Source organism: Ochlerotatus camptorhynchus, unplaced genomic scaffold (assembly GCF_037179485.1).
Source record: "Ochlerotatus camptorhynchus isolate MF236.1 unplaced genomic scaffold, CSIRO-AGI_Acam_v1.1 ptg000568l, whole genome shotgun sequence".
Taxonomy (NCBI): Eukaryota; Metazoa; Arthropoda; class Insecta; order Diptera; family Culicidae; genus Ochlerotatus; species Ochlerotatus camptorhynchus.
Genome location: NW_027041049.1, coordinates 476,050 through 501,653, shown reverse-complemented (window position 1 = coordinate 501,653; position 25,604 = coordinate 476,050). Strand labels below are relative to the sequence as shown.

Sequence of the window (25,604 nt, the reverse complement as noted above, 5' to 3'; positions counted from 1 at the left end):
GTCTATTGATTGCTGACTTCGGTGACAATAATGAAAGAGCCTTAATTTTTGGAACTCATGAACGACGTCTTGGACAGGCAAAGTATTGGGTTACAGATGGTACGTTTGCCACAGTTCCTTGTTTGTTTCGGCAACTCGTCACTGTTCATGGAAGTATCGCTCCCTCACATCAGCAGACGGTTCCGCTAGTTTTCATTCTGATGACAACAAAATCATAATCGTTGTATCGAAAAGTATGGCAGGAAATCTTGGAAGCAGCAGGTATGTTTTTTTTTGTTATTGAATGAAAAACCACAGAATTAACCATTCTTGATTTCATGAGCTGTTCTTTGGCATCATATTTTATTCAACCTTGGCCTTTTTTTTGTTATTGAATGAAAAATCACAGAATTCACCATTCTTTATTTCATGAGCTGTTCTTTGAGGAAAACCTTTTCTTCTTTGATTTTTGCAATATGTGTGTAAGAATATATTACAACAAATGTGTGATTTTATTATTTCTAGATGCGATTGATTTCAAGATATAGTTTGTAACGCTGTGCGGTTTTTTTCTGTAAATATTTTATCGATTAAGTTCAACTAAATTTAAGATAAAATTCATTTCATCATTTAAATTTCAATTTGGATTTCATTCAGTAGTGAAATTTTTCGTGCGTTTCATAAAGTTATATATCGAAGTTACGCGTTATTTATGGTTAGGTGTCCTGGATAAAACTTTTGCTATAAAAAGCTCATCTTCATAGATAGTAGCTTTTATTGCACAGGCTTGCGGAAGGCGTCATGGAATACTTCGCCATTCGATTAGTTTGGCGCAATTTTTGAATAAAAGAATCGCTTTTAAAAGACAACCTTAATTTCTAAAGAAGAATGTCATTAGGAACTTTCTTCCCCGCGAAAGGTACTCTGACTCGTCCATTTCGCTTTCGAATCGGCTGGTGAACAGAAGTGCGCGAATAAAGTTCTCGTTAAAAATTGTTTGTGCCTTTAGCCTTGCCTTAAAAGGTAGTTAAACTTAGTGAGTGAGTTTTATTTTCAGAAGTTTTATTAAGACGTTTTCTTTCTTTGTACAGTGTAGCTAAGGTAGTTTTTTGAATACCGCGTAGTCTGTTCGTTTTGTTTAGTGAATTTTGTACAAAAAAGGTAATAATTGAATTTAGTTTTATATTGTAATTATTTAATTAATGTGAGTTCGCGTTGGATTTCCAGCGCTTTGCGCTTTTTTTGTACGGGCTGGATTTTAACCTTCGGTTCGGCTATCGCAAGGCCGGACAAGGGGTTCTGCTAAGTGGCATCTATTCCGTCGTCCGTGTCAAACGGACCATCAGACTCGTGCGCCAAGCGAAGGCCCGCCTGTTCAAAGGTAGCTAAACGGAGAAGAGTGAAGTTCGCTATTCCTCGGAGTGAAATTTTTCCGACGGTCGCCAATCAACCGTCGACGAGGTCCCTTTTCCGCTACAACCCCTTGTGGACCATTCTTTCCGAGAGCGCGGACCGTTTGAGTGCGTAGCCAAGAGCGTACCACGGTCCGGATTCAATCCAAGGAGAAGGGTGGGTTTCATTTCATCCCGGGCGGTCATAGCGGAAGCTTAGTACGCGAAGCCGTGCGGTGGTAAGTTGGCCCTCTTTTCTCTGAGGGGCGAATCTCCCGGGAAAGCACGACTACGGTCGATGCTCAGCTCTCGACGTATTAAATCGGAAGCCTTCCGTCCAGCCGCCACTCTCTCCGCAACTCTAGTTCGGCCATACTGCGCACGGGTCACCTTCATCGCTGCTCGCCATACTGCAGCTCAGGTGCGGCGCCATCACGCCTCGCCGCCATCGCCACGCTAACGGGAAGATCTTCTTCCGTCGCCATCATCGAGTCGTCGTTCTTCGCATCGAAAAAACCTGCGCAGGTATGTTAGAGCATGTTTTTATTCATGGCCATGATTTGCTCTTTTTTCCGTACACTCATCCAGAAGTCCAACCCGAATAAATGAACTCAATAATAGTTTTGAATGAAGATCGAAGATTAGTTTTTACGTTTTAAAATGTTTTTCCCTGGAATAAAAGACACTCGCTATCTTAAGTTCAGTTTTTCCTTCGATTACCGCTCAGTTGAGTAAGAATTCCTTCTTTATCTTTCCGTTTCGTCCGTGTTCTGGGTAAGTCAGAGTAATTCTTTCGTTCCGATAATATCTGCGGTTCTACAGGACTTGGCGTTTTACCTTTGATAAAGCTAGTTGTGCCATTAGTAATCGGAAACCGTTCAAGAGGTTCTCTGAGATAAGGTCTCATAAATCGGGCAAATTTCAAACACGACCAGTGGTCTCTCCTAACCGAGAGTGGCGCTTAAGCCACTGAGTTTTACGAAAACCTCAACGAAAATTCGTGAACGGTTACAAGTTCAAAACTAAGCTGAGTTTTCATTGTAAGATTACTTAACCACTATCGCTACTAATCATGGATCTAAGTAAATATGTAGATACGTCACTTATGATATGATAAATAATGAATTCCAAACTGTGCTTATTAAATAAACTATGTTTGTTTAACTTGTATCATTTTTTATTCAACGCTAAGCCTAATTTAAGCATTGTTTACAGGTTTACAGGTTAAGCAGGTTTCTAGACTTGCACAGCAGCAAGGTATTTTATGCCTAACGTCCATTATGCCTAACGTATATTATGCCTAACGTCCATTATGCCTAATGACTTTATGCCTAACGTCCATTATGCCTAACGTCCGTATGCCTAACGTCCGTATGCCTAACGTATTTATGCCTCATGGGGTACACTCGTCTGCACGGGGTATCAGGGTAGTTTGAATATCTTCAGTGAATATTACAGAATTTCTGGGAGTACACAAAATTTCAGGGAAGTTCAAAAATCGTCAGAGTAATTTGCAGATTTTTAGGGAAGTTTATAGATCTTCAGAATAGCTTTCAGTGCTTCAGAAATATTTGTTGATCTTCAGAGTAATTTTCAGTATCAGGGTGTCGACTCAACTAAGAAAACAGAAATCCCTGATATTCCCTGAATTTCCAGTAATTTTCAAAAAAAATCCAGGTACAGTACCTACCTGGTTTTGGCAACAAAACGCCTCAGCTATAACTTTCCTCAGAATATATTAGTGCTTTATGGACATTTTTTTTCATGAAATCCCGCAAGGACCTCTAACCCATGAAGAGTGGTCCAGCAATTTCAAATTAAATAAAGCGTTCCATACATTTTATTGAATGCAAAAAAGGCAGAAATATCGTGTTACCAAGAACGGAAAGGATCCGCATTCTACCCTAGAGACATACATTCATCCAAATCTCCTTCATCTTCATGGTGACCCGAGGGGGACGACTCTATCTACGATGCAGAAAAGATTGTGTTTTGCTGTGGCTAGCTGCGCACACACTGAGTAGATAGAAAGAAGACTGATAACGATTCTGAAGATTTCCTGCAAAAAGATGATGAGCGATGCAAGTAGATGCGACAAATGAAAGAAGATTTTTCGAAGATTGATTCGCTAGTGTGAGATTTGTTGAGCATCCAAACTTGAGATTTAGATGTGTCGCCCCCCTCGTGGTGACCAGCAAATCTCGATTAGCAATTTTCCCGTTTTGCTCCCGGAATTTTGGAAATTATCGCGGTTTAGGTATTTTAATTAAGCACAAATCTGAATGCGATTAAACCTAAGGTTAAATGGGTAATTTCTAAGACAGCAACACCTTTGTTGGATCTTGAATTTGGATCTGCGACAGGTTTGAAGTCTTCACAATTTTTGTATGAAAATTTCGCTCAAAACTTGACAGGCTTTTATTTCATTGTTCTCAAGCCTTTTCTTTAGATTAATTTCCTTTCACATAAATCATTCCAGAATTCTTCTAAAATAAATTTGAAATTCTCTCTGGAAAGCCCTTGATTTTTTTTTATAATAGTACAGAAATTCTCTGTAGAACACTCAAAAAAAATTTAGACTCTTTCTAAGAATTCGCTGGAGCTTAAATTTTGTTATACATATTTGAATGAAATTCTCCGTAGAATTCACCTCAGACCATCAATTCAAAAGAGCCTATTAGCGTTTTTGAGCAAAACTTGTAATCCCCCTTCCCCACCAGCACCATCTGGCAGGCGAAATTCTCACGCCGAGAGTTGTCTCCAAATTTTGCTCAGAATTATCTTGGAGTTCTCCTCTACATTATTCTGAAAATTACATGGAATTCTCATTAACATTCTCTAGAATTTTTTTTTTCGAAATGTGCTTGGAATTATACTTGTACTATCCTTATAGATCTTCGCATAATTATCTTGGAATTGTACCATCTAAATTCGCGTTCCTTGGTATTTTTTCAAGAATCCTGGAATACTCTTTACTCTTGGGAGATCTAGTAAAAACCCTGGTAGAGGTTTTCCTAAAGCTCCCTAGAAAATATTCTCAGAAATATCTTGGTGTTATTTCCTTAAAGTGACTGTAGCTATCCTGAAAATCTAGACCAGTCCAAGGGCCTTGAAATCTTATTGTTTTCGCAGAAAGAACGAGGTATATTTTTCCAAATTTGCATTTCTGCATTTCACATCTGAAACACTTGTTTTTAATCCCATTATATTTGTTTTGCCTTGAGCACATTTTGAGACTCAGCTTCAGAAGAAAATTATACCGGATAATATGTTTAACCAAAAGCTAGTGTACCGGCGGTCTCCTCCGGTGGGAAAAAGTAAAAATGACGCTTTCATCTCCAAAATTCTATGAGTTAATTCCATCTAAATTGCAATAGCAGCAACATTACCATACTAAAACTTTACTGTGAAGCTAATTTTAAGAGCTAACCAGGTTTTCAATGAAGAACTAGAATACTTAACACAGTCACTCTATGCTCCACGCAGAAAAAAATATTTTAAACGTAATAATATTTGACGTAAATTTAATAAGAATTTCATTTTGTTTTGGCTGCAAAATGAAATCATTATTATTTCAACAATCCAGTATCTTTGTTTTTAAAAACCCATGGATTGTTAAATCAAAAAAAAAATCTTTTCGAATTTACATGAGCTTTTATGGTTTTGACGTAAGCTGTCAAATTTGGCAGCTGGGTCAACAAAAAAATATGTTTGTTTTTAAAAGAGATTTCTTGTTGATTCAATCATATTTATTTTATTAAGCCTAAACATATACGCAGTAGAAATAAAAATATGTTTATTGATTCAATTTTTAATAATTTGCGATTATTTTTATGTTTTGTTTTCTATTTGTTACCAACAGAATAACAATTAAATTTAAAAAAAAAAACTTTCTGAGGCATAAAATCTCTCCGGTTCATGAATTGATGGGTCGATAGGTAGGGTCCAGGTGTGGGAGTGGCCTTCCTGGCGTTGGGAGCATTGGTACTCAGTACTGAAAATAAGATCGACGGAAAAAATCAAGGAAAAAAAGAAAAACAGTTTATATTTTGCAACAGCAGCATACTTACTTACCTCTAGAGCTGAATCAAACGAGAATTTTTTTGTTATTGTTTACATTTTTGTCCGGGTTTTCACGAGGGAATGGTTGGTAGTTATTTTTGCATTCATGGCCCGGGGAATTGACACAACAAATAAATGTTAAATTAAAATTAACTATTGTTGGCTTGATAAAAGAATATTGTTATTTTTACAATAGTTGCAGTTGAAGAGTGGCTTATGAAAACAAAAAGAATCTTATTTTGAATTTATTTGAATAAATATTATCGAAACAATAAAATGCAATATAATTTCAACCGGAATTGTTTGTGTAAATACAAATAAAGTTTTTTTTTGGTTCAATGCAAACCTGTCCGTGTGTCAAAGCAATTCTTGTCTACGTATCTTTGAATCATTATTCAATCATAAAAGTGCTACTCCAAGCAATAAAAAAAACCTCCCAAGCAAGACCATTATCCTAAATTCTCATTTATTTATTTCTCTGAGCTAATCAAGCTGTTAGGAACACAATAAGGAACAAGAACTAGAAGTATTTAGAAAAAAAAATCATTTTCTTCTCTTAAAACTGGGTTTCAACAAGGCAAGTCAATTGATCAACTCAGTTGAATTCAACTGACTTGAACGTGTAAACTATGCCATTTAACTGACTTGAATTGAAAAAAGTTGAACCAGGCTCAACTTTTCAAGCCAATTGAATTCAACTGAGTTAATCAATGACTTGCCTTGTCTAAGCCCAGCTTAACTCTTAACCATTCTTGCATTTACTCAAAAGTACTCCAATGCACTCAAGGGATTGATTTTTGTTGGACACAGCTGGATAGAGCAGACGCAGAATCTACTTGAAAGTTAAATTTTGTCAGACGAAATTGGGTATAACATCTATTAAGGAACGCCCATTTCCATAAGCAGCTTAATTTTGCAACATCTAACAACGTCTAGCCTCTCTACGGAACTGAATTTTTATCTCGATTCAACTCAGGAATGTGACAACACCCAGTGGGAGCTGAATTTATAATAGGCTCAAAATCATCGGAATACCCTCTTATTTGCGTTACTTTTGCTCCACTTGCAAAAATGCAACAGCAAGCATTAAGCAACCACAACTTCGCAACTCTATATAAAATTTGAAATTTAAAACCAACCTCAAACTACAACGAGTAATTAAGTTGTTTGAAACTAGCGTAGTCAGCCATACTTATTAATATGTTTCTGTTATAAAGAAGTACTTCCCTAACTTTGAATGAAATTCCCTGACAATCCCTGATTTTCCAGGTCCAAAAAGGAATTCCCTGATATTCCCTGACTCTCCAGGTTTTTCCAGGTAATCGACACCCTGAGTATTTTAAGGAAGATTTGCACAGAAATTTACAGAACTACAGGCAAGTTTGCAGATGTTCAGAGATATTTTCAGTGGTTCAGAGCAATTATTAGTTCTTTAAAGAAATTTGTGGGACTTCAGGGATGTTCGTAGATGGTCAGAGCAAATTTCAGAACTTCAGGAAAGTTCGTAGATTTTCAGAATAATGTTTACTGCTTCAGGGAAGTTTGTTTAGAAACCAGTAGTACTTCAGAGAATTTCAAATAATTTCAAGAAATTTCATATATCTTTAGATAAATCAACCCATATTAGCTAGGGACATCCCACTCTAAACTTTGTATTTCTATCGATATACTTATTGCTCGGTTGCTAGACAAATTTCAGTAGTTTGTTTATCTGACGTGTAGATTCAAATCATAGCTGATTTTAGGTAGATTTTTTTACACAAATTAGGATATAAAGATTTATTCTATTACAGCATTAGCTGCACGCCACTGACCGATTAAAGCGTGATTCGTTGCTACAGTTCCAGGAAAAAGCCATACTGATGGACATTGAAACCTTTCGACCATTGCTCGACCAATTTATCGATTAGATCTGTAAATGACTACCCTAATGAAAATAACCATAAAAAAGAGCTTAACGACGTGCTCGGGTTATCATCCAAACCATTTGTGGGATAGTTTACCTATTCGGGTCACAGTTCGTTTATGGTATTTGTTTATTAGGGTACCGTGTTATAAGTATAGTTTTCACCCACTAGGATCTGTATCGTGTGATAATGACAACGGACATTTAAGCTGTTGGGAGCTGAATGGGGATTTTAACTGAGGGTTTTAAAACCATTCGAATCATACTTGTGGCATCCGGAGAGCCTCGTCTTATACCATCCGTAGCTTAATAGCTGCAAAAATGAACAACATATTCACGGATTTCGGCTTCTACTTGAAGCTCATAAGGGTCGCCTAGTTGAAAACTTTATAAACGAAAAATTCGTTCAAAACAAAATTTGGAAGGATATTAAATTTGACTATGACCACATTCAATTCACCTGATATTTTACTTACAAACGCTTACTTTGAACATTCCCAAGTAAATATTATGGTCCTACAGGTTGGAAGAAGATTATGTAATACCGATAATTATTATTTCACCCTAAAGAAACCGACCGAGCTGGAACTATTGAGTTTAAGAGGGCTTAGCTTGCTTCTAGTGGTTAGTTTAATTGCTTTGCGTCACTTTAACTCTAAAATAACTTAAACTTAACTTTAACTGAACATTAACTTAATTTTATCATAACCTTAACTTAATTTTAACTTAATAAAAAAAAATAAAAAAATATAATTAACTTAACTTTAACATAACTTTAACCTAACATTAACTTTAACTTAACTTAAGCATTAACATAACTTGACCTTAATTTTGACATAACTTCAACTTAATTTTAACTAAGCTTTCACATAGCTTTATCTTGAACATAACTTTAAGTTTAAAATTATTTTAACTTTAACTTCACTCTAACGTAACTTTAAGTTAACTTTTACTTAACTTTAACAAAACTTCAACTTATTTTTATCATTAACATAATTTTAGCTAAACTTTAACTTAATTTTAACTTATCTTTAACTTAACTTTAACTTAACTTAATTACCTACAACAGAACTTTAAATTAAGTTTAGGGCCTGGCCTGGTCCGGGTGGGCCTTGTGAAGGTCCTTGGGCAGGCTGTTGCTGAGGAGGAGTAACGCCAGCTGCTGGAGCACCACCTATCGCAGGCTGCTGCCATTACCTTGTTCCAGCTGGAATCGCTGATGAGCCTGCTGTCGAGCACGGAATTCCGCTGCCTTCAGCTGTTCCAAATGGAACTGCAACCGTTCTTGTATCAACTGCTATCGCTGGTATTCCAAACCTTCCCGCTCTCGCTCCATCGTTGTTTCGAGCTCTTCAAAGTGTCGTAGCTTGATCTCCAGTTTCTTCATCTGTGTTTCGACCAGCAGAGCAACCAAGCTCTTGAATTTCCTCTCTTCAACGGCAGCTAAGTGTTTTGCTTTGACGGCGGCCGCGGCCAAGGCAGCAGCTGCTGCCGATTGGAGATTTCCCTCGTTAAATACCTTCGGGTCACCATTCTCCTTGGCAAGTTCCGAAGATCCTTAATTGTCCTTACCCTTGTCGGCTTCTGCTCCGGCCTCTGACTTTTGCTGGTCGGATCCTGCCGCAGCATTAGAATCAGACGTTTTAGCATCATCTTCTTGAGAAGAATTCTCTGTTTTATCAGATTGGTTATCTTTGTCTTAGGGAGACCATCAAACAACAACAAAATCACAAACCCCCAAGCAAAGAAAAATGAAATAAGTAGAGCACACAGCCGCAGCCAAACAATGAAATGAGAAGCGAAAACAAATAGACATTGGAAATGAGACCCTTGAAAAAGCTTAGAGAAACAAAGTCTGCAGATTGAAGGTTGAAATAATAAAATAATACAAAATATATATACTGCCGGAGGACGCATAATTGTCCCTTGTTCTACACACAAAAAATAATCACTACTAAAATTAAAAAAATCATTGGTAGAATTAAAAGTTTTCGTTGGTTCTTTTTGGTAGAAAGTGTGAAGCATTCAAAATAAAAATGTGTAACTTGTCAAATCAAAAGTTTTCCTCTCGTTAATTTTAAAAGTTGATGCTTTTGAATCAAATTGCAGAACTGTCAAAAGGAAAACCAATGCTTTCAAAATGAAGTGCAAACTGTTTCAGTTTGAAAAGAGTTGTTTTTATTATGACAATATATTTTTTATTTTAAATTTCAAATATTTATCATATTAATGATTTTCAAGATTAAGAAAAGTAACCAAACTAATGTTTGTATCATATTTAAAACATAAATTTATTCATTTATTTTATTAAAAAAAAACAAAGGAAATAAAACATAGTTTATGTTACCAGCGCAGATTATGTCCTAGCCCTATTATGAATCAAAGGAAGGCTAATCCTACTGTTCATCGTCCTGAGTCTTCTGAGTGGCATGGGTTGAGTCAGATTCTTGTCCGTCTTGTAATGTTCGAAGTATTGAGTCGAACCTAAGCTCCACGGTCATTTCGAAGCATTCCTCGTGTTTCCATCCTTTAAGACAATGACATACTATACAATACAGTGATCACTTGACGCCGCAATCCCAGTACTACTCAATGGAAACGGCATTCTTGAAGACATCTTTCAGCTGGAGGTTCACCAACACCAAAACAGTGAGCTGGTGGATAATTCCCTGTACATCATTGTCTTGTACGTTCATAATATTTCGTCATTGTCTTGTACACAGCAAAAAAAAATGTAATATCGATCAACGTAATTCAAGCTGATGTATGAAATAATGATGTAATAGCAAAAAGCAGATACAATATTACATCAATGGATGTAATTTTGTTCGCAAAATCGATGTACATCGTAAAATATGATATTACACAACCGATGGATTGACCTGGTTGCAGCAGTTTCGATGTAATATTCAACAACTTTTTTTGCTGTGTACGTTCATAATAATAATCGTTCTACACACCAAAATTCTTAAATTTTGTTCGGTACTTTTTTTTGCTGAATTTGGTCTGTAAAATGTCATTTTTACCGAATGTTTGGTAAAATTTGATGTTTTACCACTTTCCAGCAATAAAAAAACTGCATTTCTGTAATTTGCAGAAAATTACCGAAAACTGTATATAAACATTACTGATCGAAACTGTAAATGCCTGAAATCCCGCAATACTGTCAAAAATTGACGAATGTACTGTAAAAAAAAGTATTTTACAAACCAGACTGTACAAAGTACCGAACGGTTTGTAAATTGTCTATACTGCCAAATTCAACATTTTTCCGCCATTTTAAAATTGAATATTGCGCAGTTCTCCGTAGTTAAAGTGCGCAGTTATAGTAAGTGTTAAAAAATGGAAGACATATTAAAACAAATTGGAGCTCTTGATGGAGGAGCAAGAGATCTTTTCCGCAAGTAAAAATAAAAAAAAACATTTTTTTTTTCATTGTACTTTGTAGATGGATCTTCAGAATGATTTCAACACGGTGCCAAACGGTGAAGTCCCACTTTTATACCTAAAAGGAAATTTAATACTTCGGAGGGATGAATTGCATGGAATGGATGGTCTGCATCCATCAAGAAAGATGCCAAGTATTGTTTCCCAGTGCTGTGTGAGTGCTTCGCTGCTTTCAATATAAGCTGCAAGCCAGAAGACAAGCAATTTTTCTTGTTTCTCTCTGCAATTTTTCAAGGCGTAGGAAACCTTACTACCACGGGGGAGAAATTTATGAGAAGCATCAATTGATCGAAACAATGAAGAAATTTTGAAACTAATAAAGTTTAAAAACTGATTAAAATCATCATGGAAAACAATTCAAATGAACCATTCACCCCAAATTTGAAAAAGAAAAGAAAGGAAAATCGATAAAAACCAGCTACATTTCAATCGGTAGTTTTTGCTGAACAAATTGTAAATTTTAAAATCAAACCAGTAATTTTTTTACTGAATTTCGGTAAAAATCTGACAGAACACTTTTTTGTTCATTTTACCAATCATTCAGTTAAATTTGCAATGCGTTTCAGCAAATTTTGACAGCTCATATGACCGAAGTCAAATGTACAGAACGCACTGTAAAACAAAAAATACCGAATAGATTACCGAATGTTCAGCTGTTCCATATTCGGTAAAAAATTACAGTATACTGTAAAAAAATCTTAGTGTGTACGCCCACGTACACACTAAGATTTTTTTACAGTATACTGTAATTTTTTACCGAATATGGAACAGCTGAACATTCGGTAATCTATTCGGTAATTTTATTATTTACAATCCGTTCAGTAAATTTCCTTCACTCTTGAGCTGTCAAAATTTACTGAAATGGATTGTAAATTTTACAGAATGATTGGTAAAGTTCACAATGGCGTTCGGTATCATTTTTACCGAAATAACTGTAATTCATTATTTTCCTGAATGTACCAAAATTATGATTTTTATTGATTTATTGATTATTTCTTCCATGTGTTTTCTTAAAATTAAAATGATTACAGAACAAACGATTCGTTTGACTCATTAAACGTAATTTTTTGTATATTATCATCGTACGTTCGTACCAAAATAATATTCAACAGAGAAGGACGATGTTTCTGACTCCGTAACAAACCATACAAAAATTGGTTTTTTGCGTTTGATAAGGAAACTGGGCCGCCAATCCATGGTGACTGAAAGCAATTGGTATAGAAGTTCACTGAAAAATTAACCTTTCGGCATAGGTTTAACGGATTGTAAATAGCCAAAAATAGTAAATTACTCACTTTTCACACCGGAGAACCGAAGAAAATTCAACTTTGAAATGGCGGCAAATACTGAGATTGACAATATGCAATTTACAATCCTGTTCGGTAATGTTTACAAAAATCTGTTACTTTACTACGGTTTGCTTTTGTAAAAGATTATTTTTACAGTACATTTGCCACACTTTTTACAGTATCGCTGACTTACAACCCGTTACAGTTTTGATCAGTAATTTTCATTTACAGTTTTCGGTAAATTTATGTAATTTGCGGAAATTCAGCAGTTTTGATTGCGGAGAATTGGTAAAATCATATGTTTTACAAAACTTTCGGTGAAAATGATATTTTACAGAACGTATCCAGCAAAAAAAGTACCGAAAAATATTTGAGATTTTGGTGTGTACGTTTGGTGGTCACTTTCCGGAATGATGGGTTAGGTGCCATGTAACGGGGTTTGTTGTAAGCATAGTCTTTTTCGGTCGAGACGCTTCACTCTGTTACGGGATTTGTTGGCCGGAACCATCCGATGTAAGCGCTTGTTTGTCAAGTATAAGCGTACCTACAATGTAAACATAAATTTAATCGATCCTAAGAAAAATAATTTTCCAACTCACCTACATGCCCTGTTGCAGCGGCTGAATCACAATCGATCACCAGAGGCAGCTTCCGAACACCGAATTAACCGAATTAACCCATTAAAAAAATGAAATTCAGTGGAACGTTTTTTTTGTCTCGCTAATTGGCGTTGACGGCACTGTCGAAAAATTTGCTCTTCCAGCAAATTTAGATAGTTTCTTATGAGAATTTTCGGTGGAGTGAAAGGATAGTACAAAGTCCGCCATGTTTCACGCACAGTCTGACGTTTGCTTATGGATTTTCTCATAGGAGTAAAGAGCTACAGAGTCGCCGTCAACGCCAATTCTACTTTGGCGGCAAATAATGTAAGGTTCAGTGCTGCCAAAAACTTTACTATGAAGAAGTAGTTTTGACAGTTGAACAACTTTTATTTAAAAAAATGCACTTTTAAAATTACAAGTCAGAAGTGAAAGAAAAACTTCCAAACCAAAGATATAGCTTTCATTTTGAAAATTTTCTCTGTTAAAACTACGAAATTTGGGAAACTTTTATTTTGAATTTGCATTATTTTTATAGCAACAATTTTTGTTTTTTTGTGTGTATGGAGTTTCATATACACATGGGACAATTATGCTTCCAGCGGAAGTATGGTGCTCCAGCATAGAGGCTATCTTACCGTCGTCCTTCTTGGAACCATCCTTCATCTCGACATCAGTGGATCCCGGAGTAGCTGGAGCACCCGTTCCGGCAGTGCCAGCGGCTCCAGGGACTTTGCTCTCTTCATCTTCCTTATCCTTGTAAGGACCAGTACCGGCAATGCCGCTTGTTGCCAACCTAGCGTACGGATCAAACTTTCCTCCGAAGCTGAACTTTTCCACATTTTTTCAGATGGGCATCCATCATCGTAGCGGAGACTTCGTCCTGTAACAATAATAGAATACATATTAGTAACGAAATATTTTCACCCCATACCGTAATAGCTGCAAACTCTTCCATTGCGGCCTTGGCAGCGCTGGCAGAAATCCTCGGATCTACTACCGAAGCCAGGAACGCAACCGTCGACATAATCGGATTGCCAGCCTTACTGAACGGAATCGACTGGTAGGACAACGGTCCCAGATAGGTATTATCATCCTCCAGATAAGGATCCTCTATCGGAAGTTTCAGGAAATGCAGAATACACTCGTCCTGGGTACGCGCTCCAACATGCCGCACACCTTGTTCCAATCATCCTTGTACATTTCCAGACCCTCGAGCAATCGGACCAATCACGGGACATGCTTGCAGCGGTCTTGTTCCGCATGGCAGATGGTTTCTTAACGTACTGATCCAAACGAAGACCGAATTGGCCGTTGGGATCTGCGGTGATCGTTCCCGGTTCGGTTTTTATTCCGTCCAACATGCCACCGGAGGGAGCTCCCGTTGCTCCAGGAGTAGCTGGGTCATCCTTTTTGTCTGGCTTCTTGTCCAAATCAAGCAAATTTCTAGCAGCCGATGGTTGAGCGGTTGCAATCCGGATGGGGTATCGCTTAGCACATTGAAATGCGAAGTTGGTGGAGGACCCATTGGGGTAGGACGTGAATCAGCATCGATCTGGTAGTTGATCAATCCTCACTGTTCAAGAAAAGCATGAACACGCATAATAGCGCAGACGTCTCCTGCCAAATTTCTTCGGCAAGCAGTGCTGGTCAAGTACTCCGTTGGGTTCAGCCGATAGGTATAGATCATAAAATTACGATAAGCAAGATAGATTTGAAGAACTCCGGGAGGGCACGCTTCTCAACCACATAAATCGAATTGTAATCGAACCAAGCCGAATAGGATGGAACTATAATATAATGTGTCTACTCGGTAACAATATCCTCCAGGTCGTCCTTGTTGTGAGGAAACTCCTGAGTATTGCTGTTGTCGCTGGTTTTGCCAGCTTGTCTATCATCTCCCGTTCGATCCGCATTAACTCTGTCAATGTCGTCATCCAGATCCGTCATTGTTGCATATTTTATAGGCATAATTTCCGGATCTCTCTTGGGCTGTGGAGTGGCAGGACCTGAAGCAGAATTGCTTGAACCAGCCTTCACCTCAGTCAGATTAGTTTCCGGCTGGGGGTCGTCCATATCCTTTGTCAGATCTTCCGATTCTTCGTCATCAGCACGAGTTTTTTTTTTTGGAATACGGCCGGTGGCCGACCGCTCTTCCGTTTACCACTCTTTGCTTGCGGAGATGGCGATCGTTTGCACTTCTGATGAACAACTTTAGCTTTCTTCACTTTATCCTCCGATCCACCGGCCATCAGATCCTCCACACCGAGTCGCAGTTTGACATTTTTACGACCTGCTTCATCCACTTCGTAATCCTCTTCTGCCATCCATTCGTTGTACTCTTCCAGATCGGTTACCCACGAAAGCGAAACACATCGGAGAATCCGGCACGGCCTCCGGCAAATCAAACATATTCGGTACCCAGGTATCGTACGAATCCGGGAAGTAATACCAATGAATCATCACATGCTTATCCCGGCGGAATGTAGGCCTTGCATAATCCTCGGGCAGGGGATCAACCGCCGGATAGATGATATGCGTCGCCTCCTCCTCGTCCATCGTCATCTCACCCTGATGATTGGTTACAATGTTCGTTATTCGATTAGCAGTAGCCTTGTCCACTTCGGGCCTAACGTAAACGATCGGTAGCCGCATGCATTCAGCTTCGATTAGAGCCGTCTTCATGTCAAGCAGCATCTGTATAATGGGGTCCTTACGCATAAGGTTCTGAAAGGGTGGAACATTTGATCAAAAGGGAATTAGCACCGGGCGTGGAACATGCTTACCTTGTTTACCGTAAAATCGAATTTCCGCCAGCGCTGTTCAGCCTTGTAACGGTACATCGTTGCCAGAATATGACACAGCGATCCACCCGGTTTAAAATCCATGAAATATCGCATCTGCGCAAAAAGTAAGAATGCATCAGTAAATTAAAAATAATTGCACTAAATATAACAAATATTTTAATACTTACTGTTAGCTGCTCCCTTGCGCTCGCGGCTCGGGTAAAAGTAAACAAACTTTTACCAAACAAAATGGCTGAAAAAAAACACACCAAAATAGCAATTTAAAAACGATCAGTTTTTCAGGCGCTCAATGTCAAATGACGTCACTTTTTCGCCGGCAATTCGTGTGGGTAGCTACACGGATAGAAATCTCCTTATACTTTTTGGCAAATTTCAACTAATAAGCAAGCGGTGCCGGTGGTGTATTGGTAAGCGTGATTACCTCTCACCCCAGCAGGCCTGGGTTCAATCCCAGTCGGCGCCGCCGGGATGTTCTGAGGCATAACATCTCTGATCACGCCTTCCTTCGGAAGGAAAGTAAGCCGTTGATCCCCGGTTCATGAGTTGATGGGTCGATAGGTAGGGTCCAGGCGTGGGAGCTGCCTCCCTGGCGTCGGTAGCATTGGTGCTCAGCACGGAAAACAAGATCGACGGAAAACAAAACCGAAGAAAAAAAAAACTAATAAGCAGACGCCTTTACGCTAACTTGAAAGTACCCATTAATGAGTAAAATTTTACCCATTTTAGAGAAAAGTGGCTTTACTCATGAAATGAGTATAACCGACTATATCAGTGCTAACATTTGAAAACGGCGCAAAAGCCATTTGTAAACAAATGGTTTGTGGGCCCTTTACTCGCTACTCGAAGAACGCCCACGCAAACCAACAGCATCGTCAGGAAGGGGAAAATTTCCCCTACCCGATGTTGCTGTTGTGTCGCGTGGGTGTACTTCAAGTAGTGAGTAAAGGGCCCACAAACCATTTGTCTACAAATGGCTTTTGTGCCGTTTTCAAATGTTAGCTCTGATATTCATTAATGAGTATTCGACGAATACTTCAGAAAATGGGTCTTTTTTATGTTCATGAGTAAAAAGTATTCATTTTATTTAAAATTTTGCGTCAGGTGCATTCTGCCATCAAATATAAAACCAAGTAGTACCTTTTGGAAAAATGAATAAACATCAATCATTAAAACGCTTTATATTGTTTATTGGCTCGGAATCAGGTGATCGAATTCTGCTTGAAACACTGCCGACATCTCAAAACCGGGCATGATCTTCAGTATCAGCCGACGTGTTGCAATATTCAGGGGAAAAAAGTTATCTGGTTGATAATAGTGTTCACCTATCGAGTCACAGTGGTTCTTCCGTATGAGTCTTCCAGTTCGCCGTTTGCATGCCGTTCATCGACTGAGGATCCGGAACCATTCGCTTGTTAATTGCAGTTTCTTCTTCGTAGATCCGCGCTATCCTGAAATGGAACATTTTTTTAGGAAATCTTAATTTGCTTGATTATTCCACTTCTATTCCTTACCTCCAAACAATCCGCTCCAGTTTGTACCCAGGAAAGCAATGCCGTTCTTTCCATAGCTGCAGAAGTCACGTAAATCCCGAACACGTAAAATTTCCACCTGATACGCGAAGATGGCGTCACTTTTATAATTAAAACCCTAATGAATATTTTTAACACATTGTTAGGGCTAAAATATTTTTTTTTCAAATGAATAAAAAGTACTCGCTTTTGTATTTTTGAAAGTACTCTTTTTTTGACAACTTAGAATAAATTCAAAAAATGAGTAAAAAAACGCATTTAAAGGGTACTTTTGTGTTAGCGTGTTGCAAAAAGTTAATGAAGATCACACATTGTGTCAAATGAAATGTATAAGCGGTCACCCATTAATGAGTTTAAAAATACACATTTTTCGACTTGCACTACATTTTAAAATGTGTATTTTTTTACACACTTCAAGATCTCCAAATTTACACATTTTTTGACAGCTGCATATAAATATTAAAAAAAATGTGTATTTTTTTACTCATTTATGTGTTTACGCTGGTTACCGTGAAAGGTGTGGGAATCATGTGCACAGACTCACAGGAACAAAATTCAGGTCGCTCAGAATAGAGTGCTGAGGATGGTTCTTGATCGTCCTTTCGACACTAGAATAACAAATTTACATGAAGAGGCAGGCATTGCCAAAATAGATTCCAAAATTAACGAAATTAAGACTAAATTTGCACAAAAATGTAATTTATCAGAACATGCTTTGATAAGCAATTTGTATATAGTAGGTTAGGTGTATATAGTAGTTGTAGGTTAGTTGTAGTTGTAAATAGTAGTTATAAGTAGACTCCTTTTTCCAATTCAAATCAAACCAATCCCACCAAGGTGGTCATTATCTAAAACAGGCCTGATAGGACTAGGAACTGTAATTAATAATTAAAATCTCACTGTACTAAAGTTGAAAAGACGCATCTGTGTCACTTGAAAAATTCATACATGTAAACCACACAAACACAAGAAATAAAGATCATTTAACTGTTAACTGTTGTCGCCGCTATATAGGCGAGGAGGTCGCGGGGTGGAAAAGTGCGGTTTTAGAGCAAATTGTAAACAAACTCGGTCGCTGTCACAGACAAAAATCCAACATGACTGAATCATGAATTTGACACATTAGACCACCTATATGCAGTCACCTTGAAAAAAAAAAAAAATTCATCTCACTGACACACGCAAATTGCATCAATTGACGAGTGCACAGATGGATTTGAGTTCACTCACTCGACAAAAAGTGACACAACAGCGGGGCCTTGTTTACTAAAAATGAACACATGAATAATGCTCGCGTAACATTTGAAAAGGGTCTATCTACTTTTGTATATAATTTGCTAGGTCCTTTTCACGAGAACCGAAGTACGCCCACGCAAACCAAGAGCACTATCGGGAAGGGGAGAATTTCCTCTGCCCGATGATTTTGTTAGTTTACGTGAGCGTATTCGGTTCGCGAGAAAAAGGCTTAACAAGTTTTGTGTACATAAGTTGATAGACCCGTTTCAAATGTTACGTGAGTATTAATCATGTGTTCATTTTTAGTAAACAGGGCCCCGCTGTTGTGTCACTTTTAGTCGAGTGAGTGAACTCAAATCCATCCGTGCACTCGTCAATACGAACCCACCTGGAGAGGATTACACGGTAACCGCAAAATACCCAATAATGACTACAAAGTAAGCATTTTCGAGGGAAACTGGGACTACCCATTAAATGAGTAAAATTTTACCCAGTGAAACATTCACCCGTTTTCTAGGACGTTTCCTCCAACATGGTTGACATTTTTTCTAAGTCCAGGATTTTGCTGACTGAGTGGCTTTTACTCAGTTTGACATTTCTCGTTTACTCAGTTTTTGACAACTCGATACATCGGACGAAAGTGAGTACGATCGACTCACCCGGTGAGTAAACTGAAGTTAACGTGTGCATCCTATATCTACACCTTAAAATATTTCGGTGTACGGCAGTGTAGCACCGGTGTACCTATAGAGTTCACCAGATGCACAAAAGTGTGCGTGAGACCGCGCACTACCTTTTTAAGTAGTTGTGATATCGCGATACCTTTTTGTTTCTTCTTCTTCTTTATTTTTATGTATGGATGTTGGATTTTAGTGTTCGTGAGATTGCGCTTGGAGATCTCTATAGGTACCATACACCGCAAAAACGAAAACGTCAATACTCGACGAACATTTCAAATGGTCCTATCTGCTTTGATCGATTCTCTGTATCGACTTTCTCTTTTCATAACCACTGCTATGCAAACATAGCATCCAAAACGTCAAATACAGCAGGGAAAGGTTTTGCAGCTGAGTTATTGACGAAAGAGAAAGTCGATGAAGAGAATCGATCAACGTAGATAGGAACTTTTGGAATGTTTATCTAGAATAGATATACACACGGTAACCAACGTAAAAAAATACACATTTTTTATATTTATATGCAGCTGTCAAAAAATATGTAAATTTGGAGATCCTAAAATGTGTAAAAAATACACATTTTAAGAATGTAGTACCCTCGGTAGTACCAGTCAAAAAATGTGTATTATTATACTCATTAATGAGTAAAAAAAAACTTCAAACTTTGCTGCATCCTACTTTGTTGACGCACGCCATTTGCTAAATTTCAGTGAAGAACAGCAGGAAAATTGAGGAACTACGGTCCAAACTGGACAGTGCGCAACGATGGACATGCTATAGGGTAGGTGATTTATACTTTTATCATAGCTTTTAGTTTAAGTTTAGTTTATATACTTCATATACTGATTTTTGTTTTTCTTCCCTTGATTTGTTTCCCGTGCTGAGCATCAATGCTACCGACGCCAGGAAGGAATCTCCCATACCTGGACCCTACCTATCGACCCATCAACTCATGAACCGGAGACCAATGGCTTCACTTCCCTTCCTAAGGAAGGCGTGATCCTCGGCGCGATCAGAGATGTTATGCCTCAGAACATCCCGGCAGCGTCGACTGGGATTGAGAGGAAATCACGCTTACCAACACCTCCGGTGCCGCTACTTATTTTTGTTGATTACATTTCTGTTTTTAATAAAGTATATACAATAATCGAGCAATCTTTATTTTACCATTGACACAAATAAGAAAATTCCGAAGTTAATAAAAAAAAACATGAGCACCCATTATATTTAAGTTCTATAAATATTTATTTTTGACACATTTTGCTGTAAAAAAACCGTTCTGTTGCTGTAAAAAAACATTGTATTGGTAATGGCGAATGTTATAGTTTATTTCGCAGTGCTGTGATAAATATTCAATTAATTAAGTGTGGAATTGTGCTTGTGCCGCGGTAGTATTGATTCTACGCGTGCCCCGTAGTGATAATTTATTGGATAAGTAGGAGAACGGTTGCTGTTGCCGCTGGTTCTCGTTCATTTTTTGTATTTTCCTTCGCCCGGCAAGCTAATTGGTACTCTTTTAGTAAGCTACGGCATTGTAAATTTTTGCTTTCGTTCGTTTTTACTTGTGTCTCTGTAGTGTTGCATGTAAAGTTTATGTGTCTAGGTGATATATATGGCTGAGTGTGCAATATGTAATTTGGGGATTTTGGTAAGTGATTTGCCGGTTATCTGTGTGGGTAAGTGTGCTCGTGTATTTCATTGCAAGTGCACTACACTCACGCGGACTCAGGCAAAGCTTATCACAGATAATGCAAATGTTCTATTCAAGTGTAGTAATTGTCTGTCAGATCAGAGTTGTGACGAGCAGAATGTATCGGTTTCGGATACCAAAATGCTGGGGGAAGCAATGAAGCAATTGTCTTCTGTTGCTGACTCTATCACTGGTATACGAAACAACGTTGCTGCTCAGATAAACAACGCGTTGAGAATTGGCATGGAAAAAATGCAACAAAATATGAACGATTCTTTAAGTTGCTTTGAAAAATTAATTAGTGAGAAATGGAATACGATGACTAGTTCATGTTTTGAAATTAGTACGGAAAAAAATTTAGCTGCAACGAATGGTGCATCTAGGACGGTTCATTCTGAATCGGACCGAAATCCCAGACGCAAAAAACGTAAATTTCAAAATAGTGACAACGATTCGACTGATGATGTTTTTCAAGAAAATGCGAGTTTTGCGGATGTTGTAAAAAGATCTAGTCATGCAAGTAAAAGTAAAAATATTAGTAACAGTAATAGTAACATTAACAGTAACAGTAACAGTAACAGTAACAGTAACAGTAACAAACAGAGTAATCGTAAGACTCGTCCGGTCATTGTGATCAAACCAAAAGAGTCTAAACAAGCTTGCGAAGATACTCGTAAGTTTTTGAAAACTCAGTTGGATCCAAAAACACACAAAATCAGTCATTTTATGAATGGTAAAGATGGCTCTATTATTGTTGAGTGTGCAACAGGAGCTAATCTAAATGATGTAAAAACTGGTATTGAAAGCAATCTGGGTGAACAATATAGTGCTGTTGTTCCCACTTCGGTGCCAAGATTGAAAATAGTGGGCATGAGCGATCAGTTTTCCTCCGATGTCTTCATTGACTACTTAAAAAGTCAAAATGAAGACATCGCTATTAATGATGTTAAAGTAGTGAACATGTTTGAAAATCCACGCTTCACTTATAACAAGTTAAGTGTTGTAATTGAAGTCGATGTCGATACTTATAAATGTTTGTTATGTGCGAAAAAAGTATATGTAGGGTTTGATCGGTGCTCGATAGTTCCCGCGATTAATGTGTTGAGATGCTTCAAATGTGGAGAATTTGGGCACAAGAGCATGGATTGCAAAAATTGTGATAGATGCTCTAGGTGCAGCCAACAACACAAAACGTCGGAGTGTACGTCAACTATATTGAAATGTATTAATTGTTTGAAAACGAATAAAGAACGAAAAATGAACTTGGACGTCAACCATGCCGCATTTAGCTCGGAATGATTGCTTTATAAAAGACTTTTTGATCAGAAGAAAAGCAGCTTGCGTTTCAATAAATAGCAGCCAAGTTCCAGGAATGTGAATCAATTCGATTTTTTATACTTGAATATTGCGGGGTTGTCAACAAACTACGTAGCATTACGTCAGATTGTTGAGGAAAAACGTCCTTTTTTAGTTTTCTTATCTGAAACTCATATTGTAGAAACTGAAGCTTTTGATCAGTATAGTATTCCGGGATATATTGTTGCTGCTTGTTTATCACATTCTAGACACACTGGCGGTGTTGCTATTTATGTCAAAGAATCAGTTCAATTCAACCTTCGTACCAACGAAGTTATTGATGGCAACTGGTTCTTGGGCATTACAGTTGTACGTGGCATAAAGATGGATAATTATGGTGTTTTGTATCATTCTCCCAGTTCTAGTGACCAGCGTTTTGTTGAAGTTTTAGAGAACTGGCTCGAGACATTCCTTGATTCTAGTAAATTAAATATATTGGCTGGTGATTTTAATATTAATTGGCGTGATAACCATAATTCGAATCATTTGAAGCGTTTAGCTGAGTTTTTTTTTAATTTAAAGCAAACGGTAAATGAATATACGCGTATTTCCAGGCACAGTAGAACTTTAATTGACCACGTTTATTCCAATTTTGATTCCATTTGTTCAGTTACGGATACTTATTTAAAAATAACCGATCATGAGACTTTAGTGATTAAGGGGGTATTCCCAATCTTTTGCCTTTTTTCGGCCTGTTTTTCAATTATTTTTTTTTCAAGGAAAATGAATAGTAATGCGCCTAACTCTTTGGGATTCTTGTTTATTTAACATTAAAGTTTACAAATAAATTTTTTTCGACATAAAAAAAGACATTATTGACGTCACAAAATGGCGGCAAACAGACCCCTGTTCGCCGCAAACGCCTGGACGGGCGAAGACTTTTCTCTGGAACGGCTTCATCTGAAACAGATTTCGTGATGAAATAATAATCTGCATAAGATTCTCTGGAGCTTCTCCCGTTGGCAGCAAAAAATCTGGCAAATTAACAAAATGGCGGCCATATGAAAAAACAGGCGATTTTTAGCCCGCTTTTTTGCAGCTTTAAGGTGCTTCAAACAATGTTAAATGTTAATATTTTTGGCTGAAAGTGGGAGAAGCTCCAAAGAATTTAATAAGGAACAAAATGCGCAAAGATTCAAGTCAATATCTCTTATAGTTTCTGAGAAAAATCTTCGCCCGATAAAAAAAATGTGGTTTCGAGAAAAACGCGTTTAAAGTTTTGACTTTAGTTAAAACCATTTGGGGGTTCTTACCATTAGTCAGCTATGCCTGGACACCGAATTCGCTGATCGGAAAACGGCTTGGGGGGATGAAAGTATATAGTCTAAAGTACAAAAAAACGTGAAAAAAAAAATTTGATTTTTTGAAAAAAAAGATCGGGAATTCCCCTCTTAATGTCTTAGACCATGTTAACGATAACGATAATTTTGTAAAATTGAAGTGCTGGAGGAAATATTCGAAGCAAGCTGTTTCGAATCTTGTTGAGAGAAGCCTGGATTTTCCATTCGCGACCGGTAACTTAGATGAATCTACAGCTGTTCTTAATAACGCTTTGAAAACGTGTACCAATCAACTAGTTGAGCAAAAGTTTGTTTCTTTGAAAAACTCGAACAGCTGGTACAATTTGGATCTTTTGCGTCTTAAACGGAAAAGGGACAAATGGTACAAAAAGTTTTGTAGATCTAATAATGACAATCATTGGACTAGGTACACAATCGCGCGTAATAAGTATTCACAATCGATAAAGAAAACTCGTTGTGAATATGTTCAAAGGAAGATTGATCAGCATCAAAACAACAGCAAAGAGTTATGGAAAATTTTGAAATCTTTATTAAAACCTAGTAATTGCAAACCGCGGTCCATAACTTTTAATGGCACATTAGAACAGTCAGAACAAGTAATTGCAGCTAAGTTTAATGATTATTTCGTAGATAGCGTTTCATTGATTAATCAATCTATTGAATTGGTCGATGAACCTGACGAAATAAAACAGCCAGTATAGTAGTTGTAGATTTGAAGTTTTTCACCCAATCACATTAGATGAACTTAGAGTTATTTGTTTTTCATTAGGAAAATCGGCTGGAGTAGATAATGTTAATGCTAGAGTTATTCAAGATTGCTTTCATGTCATTGGCCACATCTTGCTGGACCTTATTAATGAATCATTACAAACTGGACATGTGCCACAAATTTGGAAGGAATCCTTAGTGATTCCTATTCAAAAAGTTGCTGGAACGATTAAAGCCGAAGAGTTTCGTCCCATCAACATGTTGCACACATTAGAGAAAATTTTAGAACTTGTTGTTAAAGGCCAGCTGTTGGAGTATTTAAATAGTAATAGTTTGTTGATACCAGAACAATCGGGATATCGGGAAGGTCATTCTTGTGAAACCGCGTTGAATTTGGTATTAGCGAAGTGGAAAAATAACTTGGAGTGTAAAGATACGATTGTTGCTGTTTTTTTTTGATCTTAAACGCGCTTTTGAAACAATTTCTAGGCCCTTATTGTTAAGATCAATCAAGCGCTTTGGAATTACGAGTACTGCATATAAATGGTTTGAAAGCTATTTGTCTGACAGAACTCAACGGACTGTTTTTAATGATTCTGTTTCCAGTTTCGTGGGGAATACCCTTGGAGTGCCCCAGGGAAGTGTATTAGGGCCTCTGTTATTTATTATGTATATTAATGACTTGCGACGTGTTTTACGATTTTGCGACATTAATATTTTTGCAGATGATACTGTGTTATTCATTGCAGCTAAGGATTTAGATGATGCCGTTTTACACTTGAATGAAGATTTGCGTTCTCTAAGTAGATGGTTGAAGTATAAGCAGTTAAAATTGAATACAAGTAAAACTAAATTTATGGTAATTTCGCGGAATCGAGTAAATAAGAACGTCTCTGTTGTAATTGATGATGAGACTATTGATCGCGTTCGGGAGATTAAATATCTTGGCGTGATTATTGATGACACACTTAAGTTCAACTCTCACATTGACAATGTCATCAAGAAAATTGCCAAGAAGTATGGAATTCTATGTCGACTGAAAACGATTTAACTATTGCCAGTAAAATACAGCTATACAAATCAATCATCTCTCCTCATCTTGACTTTTGCCCTTCCATTTTATTTCTGGCCAATGCAACACAAATATCGAGATTACTGCGCTTGCAGAGTAAAATAATGCGTTTGATTTTGAGATGTAATAGATTCACTTCCTCAACTTTGATGTTAGACGCCTTACAATGGTTGTCGGTGAAGCAAAGAATTGTATATTTGACTATGGTGTTCATTTTTAAAGTAGTTAACGGTTTGCTGCCTCGATATTTGTGTGATCGAATTGAAAGAGGAAGTGACTTTCATAGATTTTTTTTTTTTTTTTTTTCCTTTGATTTGTTTTCCGTCGATCTTGTTTTCCGTGCTGAGCACCAATGCTACCGACGCCAGGGAGACAGCTCCCACACCTGGACCCTACCTATCGACTCATCAACTCATGAACCGGGGACCAACGGCTTTACTTCCCTTCCGAAGGAAGGCGTGATCAGAGATGTTTTGTCTCAGAACATCCCGGCGGCGCCGACTGGGATTGAACCCAGGCCTGCTGGGGTGAGAGGTAATCACGCTTACCACTACA

The 25,604-nt window shown here is 37.6% G+C and overlaps 1 pseudogene; it reads right to left on the bottom strand.

The window, feature by feature from the left end:
- Positions 1-8,435: 8,435 nt before the first annotated feature.
- On the bottom strand, positions 8,436-15,705 carry LOC135713554 (SWI/SNF complex subunit SMARCC2-like; annotated as a pseudogene).
- Positions 15,706-25,604: the final 9,899 nt, after the last annotated feature.